The sequence below is a fragment of the Bactrocera neohumeralis genome, chromosome 5 (assembly GCF_024586455.1).
Source record: "Bactrocera neohumeralis isolate Rockhampton chromosome 5, APGP_CSIRO_Bneo_wtdbg2-racon-allhic-juicebox.fasta_v2, whole genome shotgun sequence".
Taxonomy (NCBI): Eukaryota; Metazoa; Arthropoda; class Insecta; order Diptera; family Tephritidae; genus Bactrocera; species Bactrocera neohumeralis.
The window spans coordinates 62,455,881-62,470,180 of NC_065922.1; the positions used below are offsets into that span (position 1 = coordinate 62,455,881).

At 36.1% G+C, this 14,300-nt stretch overlaps 1 protein-coding gene across 4 annotated transcripts in view; it reads right to left on the reverse strand.

The window, feature by feature from the left end:
- Positions 1 to 14,300, reverse strand: part of LOC126759436 (flotillin-2) — a 418,004-nt gene that overhangs the window by 120,485 nt on the left and 283,219 nt on the right. The gene's annotated exons all lie outside the window — the stretch shown is intronic.

The following is a 14,300-nucleotide window of genomic DNA, read 5'->3' on the forward strand; positions in this document are numbered from 1 at the left end:
TTCTGCTTGGAAAATGGTATATCACTCCTAACACCTGTGTGGTTTTATTTCTCTCTCTATCTGTAATCAATTTCCCAAAGCAACGCTGAATTTGAAATCAAAATTTATTGTCTCCGGTATTGCATCTTTATTGAAATTGGATAGATGAGATTATTCTCCTATTTTGAAGGGGGCCGTCGCCCCGGGCACAACGTCTTGGGGGCGGCAAAACGATCTTCGCTGTTTTTTAATATTCAGAAAAAAAATTTCAACTAATTTTTTTACAAAATTTATTACAAAAGATAAAGAGTTGTACACTCACAATGTAATAATCTGAATACCAATGAAAAATATTAATTTTTACTCGAATACTCTTCAGTCTTTGAATTTGTCTTATATCTTTCTTAAAAATAGTGATTGAACGGAGGCACTTTTCTAGCTTTGGTCGCTGCAAAATCACATATCATATCATTGTAATTTAAAGTTGAAGCAGTTTCACATTCTATTGAGAGAATCGCAAGATTGGACAGTCTACTCTGACTCATGGTCGATCTCAAGTAAGATTTGATCAATTTAAGTTTGCTAAAAGATCTTTCACAAAATGCAACTGATACAGGTATAGTGAGTAGTATTCTTAAAGCTGTCGCTAACGTCTTGTAGGCTTCCAGTCCCATTGAAGAAATGTATAATAAAACTTTTTCTGGCGAAAATCCAATTTGTTCTTCGTTTTTCTTCGCTCTCTTTAATAAAAGTAGGACGTCTTGGATGTCACTGTATAAATCTTCGTTATCCAAGTCATCTGGATAGGATTCGGCAAGTTGCTGGCATTTTTCATTAATTTCGACGAGTTTGTCGTTGTATGAGTCTCTGGTTAGTTCTATAATTTGTTCAAAATCCCAAAGAAAAACAAAACGGTCATTAAGCTTTTCCAAATTTGTGAAACGGGTGGATATTTCCATTGATAGCTTATCCAGAATTTCGATCATACAGCGACGCATTTCTTCTTCTGAATTCAAACCAGCATCTTCAGATATTTCCCCAGACATATTTCGCTTCTTCCGAATTCTCTTGATAATAGTAACACCCCACTGTTCACACTTATTTTTGGCTTTGACTTCTAGTTCCTAAATTTTATATACTTAATATCGAAGATATTTTGTAAAAATTCACTTTTGTTCCAACCACCTCATGAAACTTGTAGGTAGATAAAGGGGGCGGCAAAACATCCTTGGCCCCGGGCGCCCGAAGTTGTAGCTACGCCACTGCTTTCATTACATACATTTATCGGTTAAACTATCTTATGCTATTGGTGTAAGCTAGATTGAAGTTAAAACTAAATAAATGAACTTTCCTAGGCATTATTTAGTAAATAAATAAAATTAAGAAAGAGTTGAGTGAAGTGTAAACGTTGAAACTAAGCATAAATTTCACAGATTGACAGTAGTTGTCCATTCAAAATATAGTTGTTTATTTCGTAAAAATTCACTTCAAGTCGGTACATGGATGAAATCACTGAAATAACTGAAGGCTTTCCCAAATATCGAGTTTGAGAAGTGCTTCGTAGATTAGAAGAAGTGCAAGCAGGTCGTATTATCGATTGTGGACTATTGACTTATGAAGGCGACAACATCAACGCAAAAGAATGAATAATTATTTTTACAAAAACGACAAAACTGGTGTGTGATAAATGGGGAAAAGTCACTTTCCACGATTAAGAATGCAGAATGCTTGGAGAATCCTTAAAAGAAGCCTTTAGAAGTATGGGCACTAGCAATCGTTGGCAATAAAACAAATCTCTTTGAGCTACTTGAGTTTGGAGTTGAATTAAATGATCGACGATATAAAGAATATGCTAATTTATTCCCGCTAAATAAATTTATTTATATTATTTGCAATGAAAACACAAAAACAAATTTCACAGATATACATCTTCTTATATATAAAAATAAGTTGGCTTTTTGTCTCTTCGCTATAGCTGACTAAACCGTTGCATGAAATGAGAAATGGCCTGAACCACTTTGACGGTAATCCAATAAGGTTGTAGAAAAAAATTCAAAAGTTGTTCATTTTTAACCGACTTACGAGCGAAAATTAAAAAAAAAAATTCATTACTTAGTAGTAACAGATAATGTTATTCAAAATTTATCTACACACTGTGCAACACACTGATAAGGGCGAGTCTGAAAGGTTCGAGCAAAATGTACAATACCAAGTGAAACATGTCTCTCTTTGTTTACATTTTTTAACGTCCCGTTCGTACAGATTTGGTACTTCATATGGATTTCTCGTTACATTTGTGTTAAACGCACAGATAATTAGATAATTTACGTAAATTTCAATATGACGCGCACTGTAAATACGAATTAGGTGTAGCGATTTGACAAAAATGAAGCTCAACAGAACCCTAAAATGTAGTAAAATGAGTTTGAGGCTGCTGTGAAGCAAAACATTTTGTTACCAAATTGTACAAACTGAAAAATAGAGTAGAGAAATAATCTGCATGAATATTTTTAAAGTTTAGAATTTTGTTAGAAAGAAAAAAGATAATTTAAAAATGGTTTATACCTGCAACGCAGCCTCGCTACCAAGCAAAAGCCTCTTGTTCAGCATAATAATTAAAACTTCGCATATTTGTATTATAAAAATAATTAAAAAGCTGAATATCTCGAGAAGTATTAAAGATAGCGATTTTGACCTCGAAACTGTTTTATAGCAAATAAAATTTCCTACAAGTTTGGCATGTACATTTTTTCTATAGCTCTTGTCATTTACGAGATATATACAAAAAAATGCGAATTTCATGGAAAAATCAGGTTTAGAGCCCTGTACTACCTCGCCGGTGTGAGTTTCGACTTTGTTGCCCGGGGTACTTTTGTAGAGTGAACAATTCTGAGAAACATGCGTCTAAAGTCAAAGCGATGCCATAAAATACCTCTGATCTGTAGGAATTTAAAGACAGAAAATCACGATCGTAGTGTATTTTCAATGGAAAATTTTTACAGGCCTTGGTCCAGTCCTTAATGTTAATATTAAAGGGCAAATTTTCAGGGAATTTTTTTTTGGGGTATTTCCAAGGAAATTTCGTGACGGGACTGAAAAAAATTAATAATTCAAAAAAAAACACCCTAATGTGTATATTAGGTTGTAATTAGTGCAAATTTAGTGTGTAATTGAAGTAATATTTTTAAAAATTTTCTATACAATGTTCACAAGTGTTGATTAATTTCGCACAGGAGTTACTTGAACAATTACAGGCTTATCTTTAATCGAGCAGTCAGCTGTGCGGAAGGCAAAAACTGGTTTCTCAATTATAATCTTAATGTACTAAATTAATTTGGCTATACGGCATTAATGCTTCATATAATTGTTTTTGATTTATAATAAGCATGCGTGGGTTCGTGAACGAGCTGTTTTAGCTGCAAAAAATATTGATATTCACGCTTTTAAATACAACGGTTATTGTCCGGCAATGAGAAATTGTTCAAATCGAACGATATTGTTACCGATCCTGATGAAGCAGTCAAATATTCTGTTGAATTTTTTGAAGTCGCTGGATTAACCTACGAATGCCACCACATAACTTGCGATTAAATATTGGCTCACCTATTGATTCCAAAAAATTGAAGTTATTTCGCATTAAAGAATAAGGAAATTGATTTATTATTTGTGATTAAATAATTTGTTTAATATCCTAATACCTTAAAATATCATGCAGAGCAACGTATATGTATATATTATATACAAGGTCTGTCGCAAAAGAAACAGAACTTTTTAAATATAACTGTTTCTGGTGGCGCCACCTATTGGTGGGTATATGAAATAAAAAGTTTGATCTCCTGTTGACATTTCGTAAAAATTTTAACACAATTGGATAACTACAATCGATGTTATCGATCAAAAAGTGACAGCAGCTTTTGGTCATCGGTCGTAAAATGCATTTTGAACAAAGAGCAAATATTAAATTTTGTTTTAAACTTGGGAAAACGTTTACCGAAACATTCCAAATGATGAAAAAAGTTTATGGTTATCTGAAACATTCCAAATGATGAAAAAAAAATCAGTGATTACCCAAAACAATATTGATAAAGTGCAGGAATTTATTAGGAATGAACCAAAATCTTCTTTGCGTTACATGGAAATGGAGTTAAATATCACCAAAGACTCCATTCATCGCATGAGTGGTTTAAGTTTGTTCGATTCCAAGAAGATCGTGAGGACCTCTGTGACGATCGGAAGTCGGTCGTCTTCAGAAGTCAAAAAAAAAGACAATGCTGATTTGTTTTTACGATTCCGAGGGTATTGTACACCGAGAGTTCGTCCCACCTGGCCAAACGATTAATGCTGTGTTTTACCTTGGTGTTATGAAGCGTCTTTTGTCACGCATTCGTCGTGCTCGACCACAATACCGTGAGGCAGGGTCCTGGCGCTTGTTGCACGATAATGCGCCGTGTCATCGGTGACAAAAAACTCCATATTAACCATTAATCACTCACCCTACTCACCTGATCTTGCACCCTGTGATTTTTACCTATTTGGAAAACTTCATTTGCCCATGAAAGGACACTGGTTTCAGGACATTTCAGCTATCCAAAAGGCGACGACCGATATTCTCAAGAGCATTCCGAAAAATGACCTTAAATACTCATTTGAAATGCTAATTGACCGGGCTAAACGCTGTATCGAAGCACAAGGAAACTACTTTGAATAAAAAAAATATAACTTTTGAAAAATATTAATTTTTTGTTTTTTTTTTTTTAACAGTCCTGTTTCTGTTGCGACAGACCTTGTATATCTATATACATATATTTTTTTTTTGTAAACAGTGATAAGATTAGTTTAGTTCGTGAGATTGTTTGGAATTTTCCATTAAGTCCTAGCATACCTGACGTTTTTATGACTATTTAGATTAGATTAACCTAGGTTAGTACCAGTACTACATTTTACTTTTAAACTACACTGGTCCGCCGAGAAACCCTTCTACAAAAAATTGCGCATACATATGGGCATAGGTACATACATATATTTAAGTGAAGTTTACTCTGAAGTAAAATCCAAAACCTATGAACAAAGAGGTGCATTCCTTCAATATCTGACGGATGAGGTTTTTAATTTAAAGTTGAATAAAACAGAAAAAAGTAGCATGGCTTTAATAAAAGTGATACTTTTCTCGGAAATGCGAAAGCTGAAAACTGTCATGTAAACATTTCTCTCTGCTTTTAAATATTGAAAAAGCTTAATCTTAATTTCTTGCGCTTGCACGTAAATTAAAAATGTTGGAGTCCATATTATGCAAATTAAAACAGTCTACAATGGGAAATGGTCAGCAGCAAAGCTTCTTGATTTTCGATGGTCGAAAAACTTGAGTAAAAATTATGATATCTTAATAAAACTTGGTGCTTTGGCACCACAAGTAGTCCGATACTGTAGATGGGTGTGGCACCAGCCACACTTAAACAAAAACCCATATCTCGAGTCCTACTCGACCGATTTTACTAGATAGATCCTGAAATTCCCACATTACAGTGCGAAAATATGCGAAATAAGAACAAAAAACAGGTCTCCTTTCCTTATTAAACAGTTTTAAATTCCATCTGATTCTGTCACTTCCCAGTTTACAAATCGAGAACTAATCAATTATCCAGATAAAACGAATAGTGCCTTGAGGTGTGCCACCTTATGACCCAAAATTGTTCAAGTGGGTTCAAAACGACTCCAGCCTCCAGATACCAAATGTATAGAACCTAGTTCCTATTGGGAACTTTTTATTGAAAGTATAGCTTAAGCTATAAGACATATTATAGAAGTTCGGTGAGAATCCTTTTCTGATAGTATTATGCCTGTATGTCAAAAACGGGTTGAATCGGATCAATAATTCCTTTATTTAATTAAAATATTTTTTTATATTAGCATACGTATAACTAATATCATCATTTCCAATATATTCTATATAGTAATTTCCGTGTTTCCAATATTTCCTTAAACTGATGTTTTGGTAAAATTAAGTAGACAAGCTTTCTTGAAAATAATTTGGTTTAGCGTTTTATATGATTGGAATTGGTTATTAGACCTTGGTCCACACCTCATATCCCTAAAATAATGAGTTTCGATCCTTTGTCTGGCGTTTTTTCATCTGGTCAGTATAATAAATTTAGCCTCTTCGGTGAAGTTTATGTCAGATATGGCTTATTAAGGGTTGATTTTAATATAATGTTCGCTGACCGGAAGTAAAATATAGTCATAAAACTAATTGCGTCTATGAACTACGTTGGAACTCAATTAAATACCAAATTTGATTGATATACCATTTCGACTTTGTCGATTAATGAAGGTTGAATTCTTTCGTAACATTTTTCATAAATAAGGTTTTGCCAACACCTGAAGGTATTTAGCCGGCTTAGATACTTGCAAGCTGCAAGAGTTTAAAAAGTGCGGTTTAAGTCGAAATTAGTCCTTCCTTGTTTGTTTTCAATTTGTACACGGAGCGTTCCAAAGTAAACAGGACTTTTTGAATCTAGTGCCCCCTGATGGCGCCATTTTTATGTCGACTGAAGTGAAGTTATTGCGTTTTAAGTGTCAGTATGTTTTTGTTATCGGTGCGAAAATGAGCTTCGAACAAAGAGCTTCGAGCAAAGAGCCAACATTAAGTTTTGTTTTAAAATTGGTAAAACTTTTACCGAAACGTTTCAATTAATGAAATAAGTTTATGGCGATGATTGTCTATCCCGTAGCAGAGTACACGAGTGGTTTCAACGTTTTCAAAATGGTCGTGAGGACATAAATGACGATCAACATGTGGGCCACTCAAAATCCGTGATCACCGGAAATTCCATCGAAACTGTGCCTGAATTCAAAAATCAGCTGAAATCATCATTGAAATTCAAGGAAAAGGAATTGAACATCTCCATAACATCGATTTATCGCATTTTGACCGAACATTTAGGCTTACGAAAGGTGTGTGCACGGTTTGTTCCGCACAAATTGACTGACGACCAAAAATTACTCAGAATCCAACATTCGAAGGACGATTATTTGACCAAAAATCACATTTTAACCATTAACCACTCGCCGTATTCACCTGATATGGCACCGTGCGACTTCTTCCTTTTCGGAAAAATGCATTTGCCCATGAAAGGAAAGCGTTATGCAGACGTAGAGGCCATTGAAAAGGCTTGCACCGGTATACACGCAGCCATATCGGCCAACGAGCTAAAACACTCGTTCAACATGCGTTTGGACCGTGCTAAAAGCTGTATTGAAGCAGAAGGAGATTATTTTGAATAAAATAAATTGATTTTGCCGAAAAAACCATTTGTTCTGTTTTACTTTGGAACGCTCCTTGTATAATGAGGTACTTCAACTATATTTTCAACATTTACTTCGAAAGTTAGTAGTCCACCTCTCCTCTTTAGCACGGTTCCTACTTTTTCTGGTGAATGCACAATTAACGAAGTATTGCGCACTAATACAATATAATACATATATAAAAGATATTTTTTGTTTAAACACATGAATATGAATGTGAAAGTTATTGTTTGAGAGCAATAAAATGCAATTGATAAGCGCGTCAAAGTTCAGCGTGATTGCATAACTACGTCAATAACAAGCAAACGAAAAACTCAGTGAGAGGTGTGAGCTGACATATCAGCAACAACTTAAATATTTCAAAATAATGCTTAATTATTTTTTATTATAATGACTTAATAAAATTAAGGTGAAAAAAATTCAATTCTTAACTTATATTTATAGACAGTCAGGGCATTCTATAGAGTTTAATAACTATAAGACGATGAGTGAGCGAGTTTAACAATATTATAATAGTTTGATGGCGCCGATCATAGTTCTCAACAGGGTTGCGAATTTTTATTTATTTTTAATTCCGACTTTGATACGATGTTCCAAATATTTATATAAATATATATTCCCGTAATCCCTTGGGGGAACGTTCCAAATATTTGGCAGTATAAAATTTTTGGGTATAATCATGTTTCTGGGTAAGCAGTTACAGTCTTAGGGCTGTACTCAACTCCCACTCCGACATATTCGGTTTATGGCTTCGCTGAAGTCACCGTCTGTTCACCAGAGGTGCGGCTGCGAGCGGGCGTCGGCCTTGAAGCAAGCGGGTCTCTTTATAAATGTGTATAAAACTCTTTATTACTCGCCTAGCGAGGTTGTGCGCAGGATTTAGGGTTCGTCATGTAGAAAAAACACTCAATGAAAAAGAAACAGCCTCGGATGAAAGATCCCATTTTGATGACGCCCACAGCAAACGTAATAAGGGCTATAATTTAAGGGCATGCAACTGAATGTCCGTTCCCTAAATTGGGAAGGTGCCGAAGCTCAGCTGGTTGATGAACAAGGACTCGTCTACGCAGGTCTTTGTGACATTTATCCGTGATTCGTGGTGAGAGAAAGACTCAGTCGTCGAATTCTTGCATTCACTTCGGTGTATGAGTTGTGTAAAAATTGTGCTTGGCGATTTTAACACCAAGTTGGGCACAGAAGACATGTTTGGTACAACAGTCGCAAAACTCAGCCCACATGCCGAAACCTCTTCGAATGGGTTGAGGTTGACTGACTTTGTAGGAGCCCGATATATGGTTATACTAGATTCCAGCTCAAGAAAGTTCATTAAGTTACTTGGTTGTCTCCGGATCGAAGAGTTCGAATCGAGATCGATCATGTTGTGATAGACGTGCGACATGTCTCCAGTGTATTTGTCATGCGCACGCTCCGAGGACCTAACATCGACTCGGTCCACTATTATGTGTAGCGAAGATACGCGCCCGCCTCTGTACAGCAAAGCACTCCCGTCTACATTAACAGGGAACGCAAGACGTCGAGAAGCTACTATCACAGCCGACAGCGAAACAGTTTTCTACTCGACCTGCACTCCCGCTCTCTGAGAATACTCATCAGCAACTCGGTATAAGCGAACTGTGGGACGGCTTTTCAAACTCCTCCCAGCCTACCTCAGGGTATTTCGATAAATTATGAGTATAACGGCTTGGAGTAAAAGTTACGGAAACACATAGAACGAAATAATATTCAAAACGATAAAGGAAAGCAATAAAAAGGTATAGTCAGCTAAGAATGAGGTTTGTTTTAAGCCCAATTGCTTGGAAATAGTCCCAAACTCTCCATATCACATTTCACTGTTTATCTTTCTTATAGGTGTATTTACTTCATTATAAAATTAGAAACATTGCATTGTAATTATTGTCAAAAAAGTCTTGCGGTATTTTCGCTAGTTGGCGCAGAAAGCGCGTACTTCTAGTTTTATTCGTCGCATCGGGTCATGCTATATCTTTTTGGAAAGCTCATTTCACGCGCTAACACGTGTTTGATTGATTGTCGTTTCTTTTAAGTCGTTCGTGAGTTATAGCTTCGCAAACATGGAGCAAAATAAAGAGAAAATACGGCATATTTTACAGTACTACTACGATAAAGGCAAACATGCATCTCAAGCCGCCAATAAAATTTCTGTGGTTTATGGACCCGATACAGTTTCCATTTCCACCGCACAACGATGGTTTCAACGTTTTGGTTCTGGTGTAGAGGTGGTCGCAGATGCGCCACGCTCCGGAAGGCCTGTTGTCGAAAATTGCGATAAAATCGCAGAATTGGTCGAAAGAGACCGGCATAGTAGCAGCCGTAGCATCGGTCAAGAGCTGGGTATGAGTCATCAAAAATTCATTTCAATTTCATAAAAAAAAAATACAAATACAAGACTTTTTTGAAAAATAGATAAAAAAACTTATGGGATTGATTTAACAAAATACTTTTTTTCTCTGATTTTTCGACTTAAAAGTTAGAACGCAGAGATAAACTCACTGTGTCGTTATCGTGTCTAGTGAAAACCATAACGGCAGTACATTTGAAAAAATGAAAATATAGCATAAAAGTGTATGAAAAGATATTTTTTCTTGATTTTGGTCGGCCAGTTTGTATAACAGTTATTTACTGAATAGATATTGTAGCGTATTCTGAGAAATATACCAAATTTCGCGAAGATTCCTTGTCAGATAAAAAAAGTTTTGTATACAATGACTCGACTTTGATCGGACAGTTTGTATGACAGCTATATACATATATACAATAGTTGTCCAATATCGTCGGTGGCTACAAATGAGCAGCATTTTATGCAAAATTTCAGGTCAACATCTCAATAACCGAGGAACTAATTCTCGTCTACTCAGCTCGTCAATATGATTATTTATTTAATAATTTTCTTTCTAATTCAAGTAGTTCGGTATGGTATGGTTTAGGCAAATAGCAGAAAACATCGGATTTTCGGTTCATAACTGGTTCCAGTTCAATACATTTTCGATCAATACGTTGACTAACTGTATTCCAAATGGAAAAGTACAGAAATATTAAGTATGCGACCGGTTAACCAGGTATACAAATGATAACAAATCGCTCGTGCAACAACATGTATACATATTAATATGACTTATATATACATATGTAAGCTTGTAGAGTAATACCCACCATGTATTATGTATGATACACAACGTGCCATAAAATGCATTTGTACATATGTCAACACGTATGAATTTTAGATTAGAATTTCGCATAACGATCAGCAAATATTATTATTTTCTTCTATCACTCTCTGGCTCCCCTTTATCGCTGTATGTGCAATAATTCAAAATTATATCGATCTAATTGAGATAGCGCCGCTATGATCGCTTAGCATGAATTAACTACCATTTTCATATACGCGTGTAGACATACATATGTTTCCGTAGATAAGCAATGTCATTCTTTCCCCACAGGAAAAATTTGGAAAGAAGGAAACGAGTGTCTTCATAGTTTAAAAAAACCTCATACGGAGGCTGCTATATATATTTCTGGCCTAGGCAACACTAAGTGTTGCCAGGTGCAATCTGACATTTCCATTGGAAAGTTTGACATTTTCTAGCATAACATCACTCAGAACGTTTTGTCATTTAATCGTGAATTGTTTTATTTACAGGGAATTAAAAAATTCTCGGCCAAAAAATGGAATTAACTCGTGAACATTTTCGTGCGATCATTTTTCACAACTTTCGACGTGGATTATCACGACAAGAGTGCATCGATGAACTAAAATCTTTGTATGGCTATGAAGCACCATCCTATAGCACTGTGAAAAACTGGTACAACGAATTCAATCGTGGCCGACGCTCGCTCAAAGACTAATTCCGTGATGGTCGTCCAAAAACAGCCGTTGTGCCAGAAAACATCGATGCCGTACGTGAACTGATAATGCAAGACCGTCATGTAACATACCTTCAGATAGAGGCATGCCTATGCATTTCTCCCACCAGCATACATTCGATATTGCATGAACACCTGGCCGTAAAAAAGGTTTGTTCTCGTTGGATCCCGCACAATTTGACAATCGCTCCAAAAAAGGCTCGTGTGGATTGGTGTAAAGAAATGCTGAAAAAATACGATCGCGGTGCTTCAAAAGACGTTTATAAGATCATCACAGGTGACGAATCATGGATCTATGCGTATGAGCCCGAAACAAAACAGCAATCGACCGTGTGGGTCTTCCAAGACGAGCCAAATCCAACGAAAGTTGTTCGTGGAAGAAGCACTTCGAAGCAAATGGTCGCCTGTTTCTTCGGCAAAACTGGTCATGTGGCGACTGTTCCGCTTGAGCAACATAGGACGGTCAATTCTGAGTGGTACACCACCATTTGTTTGCCTGAAGTCTTCGGAGAAATTCGAAAAACGAACAAGAGAAGACGAATCATTGTGCACCATGACAATGCGAGCTCTCACACATCGGCTCAAACCAGCGCCTTTTTAACCGGTCGAATTGATGGGTCATCCGCCGTACAGCCCTGACTTGGCACCCAATGACTTCTTTTTATTCCCACACATCAAGAAAATAATGCGTGGTCAACGATTTTCGTCGCCAGAAGATGCTGTTGAAGCATTCAAAAACCATGTTTTGGAGGTGTCTCAATCGGAGTGGAAAAAGTGCTTCGAAAATTGGTTTGAGCGCATGCAAAAGTGTATAAATCTTGATGGAGAATATTTTGAAAAACAATAAAACCATTTTCGTTGATAAATATTCCTATTTTCATTATTAGGCCAGAAATATATATAGCAGCCCTCGTATATATGAGAAAGTATCAATCCGTTGGTTTGCTGGAAAAACGTTGAGGTTAAAGGGTTTCTGGACAACATTTCAGAGGTTGCAAAAACGATACTTCCTGTACTTATGTACATACTTCAACAGCAGCGGTTCAGCGAGGAGACAATAAAGTGAGGGAATAATAGTCCCGGTGGCATCACAATGGGTCACCTCCAGCTACCTACCTAAGTTTATATCACTTGGCATTTTTTAACCACTCCTTTCAATGTTTTTAAACTCGAAGAAAATAGCATTATCATGAAAAAATTCAAAACTGAGCAACTTCTTTGTCTTAAACATTAAAAAAGTACTAGTAATAATAAAAAAAATATAAAAAATTCTCACCAACTTTTATTCGATAACAGCTCTATTTAGAAGCCTACACACTCTTTTTTTATCCGAAGTAGCTGTGGTGCCAATATCATGTGGCATGTGGTATCCCTCCTAATAATAACTTAAACAAATATAAATATTAAACCGAATCATGATTCCTACAGGGTAGCGCCATATGCACGCATGCATACACACTATAATGAAAAATGAAAACAAAAGTTGCCCATGAGCACCACTTATCAGCACTGGTACTATCAAGTGTGTGCTCTTAAATGTTTACCTGAGCTGTCAAGTGTGAAAGCATAACATAAATACATACTTATATACATGTCTGTAATAATGTCTATAATAAGTCTATCTATGCATGCTTGAGAGCACCTTATCAAACACTCTAGATTCTACAGCTACCGGTGTGGTAAAGCCACAGAGCATTTAATCACTTAATAGTTCTCACTGTTGAGAACAAAAAATTCAAAACAAAAGTTAGCATGCACTACATGGATGCGCTGACGTTGCTTAGCGATAGAGGGGTGTGGACTATTTATAACAAGTAAGGAAGGGCTAAGTTCGGGTGCAACGGAACATTTTATACTCTTGCAACTTGCAAGAATTGAAGCCATGGAAATACCTTAAGATGTAAAACGTCAAATAGAGGAGAGGATCGGAACCTAAGAAATTGTATATATACTACATACATATGTATATAGTACTCTATATAACTCATACACTGGCCGACAAATTCGGTATAAGATTTCTTACAAAAAAGAAGAAGATAAAATCGTTGAATTGGTAGAAAGAGACCGGCATAGTAGCAGCCGTAGCATCGGTCAAGAGCTGGGCATGAGTCATCAAAAATTCATTTCAATTTCAATAAAAAAAAAAAAAAATCCAATAAAAATACCGCAAGACTTTTTTGACAACCCATTATTTAGCATAAAGTCACCTGGAAGTTCGAAAATTTTTATACTAGGTATATGGAGGCTCAGGGACATATTGCCCCGATTCGACCAATTTTTGACATGCAGACATACCATTGTCAGAGAAGGATTATCCCTGAATTTATATTCTATATTTCACACATTGACCGATATTTTCGGTCAAAAGTCAACTATAGATACTGGGGTCCACATATTCGGTATCTAGGGTCTTGAACAGTTTTGGTAGGATTTGGACAATTTTTGGTCAAAAGATGCCATACTTTAAGGGAATTATTACTGCCAAATTTTATTCCGTTGTATTACTTCTTGATTTGTGTACTGTAAAGTGAATAAATCAAATGGAATTTTAAATTGTGTTAGATGGGAAGTAGGCGCGGTTGTAGTCCGATTTTGGCTATTTTCACACTGCAACTTAGGAATGTTCTAAGAATGATACGTACTAAATTTAGTCGAAATCGGTTAGTCGGGTCCCGAGAGATGGGAAAAACTGGGCGGTGCCACGCAAATTTGGTTTTTGTAGCTTAAGTAGTTTAGGAGATATATACATTAAACTTGTTAGAGGCGTGGCCACGCCCACCTTTTAAAAATTGTTTACCCACAGGTGCCCCTTGCTACTGTGATGCCCTATGCCAAATTAAAATTTTATATCTTAATTTAGTTCTTAGTTATGGCACTTTATATGTTTTCGGTTAATGGCGATTTGTGGGCGTGGCAGTGGTTCGATTATGCCCATCTACGAACTCGACAGACAGACAGTCAACCGGATTTTAACTTTTCTCGTCATACTGATCATTTATATATATATTTATAACCCTAAATCTATCTCGTTTAGTTTTGGGTTATAGATACAACCGTTAGGTGAACAAAACTATAATACTCTGTAGCAACTTTTTGCAAGACTATAAAAATGCAAATTT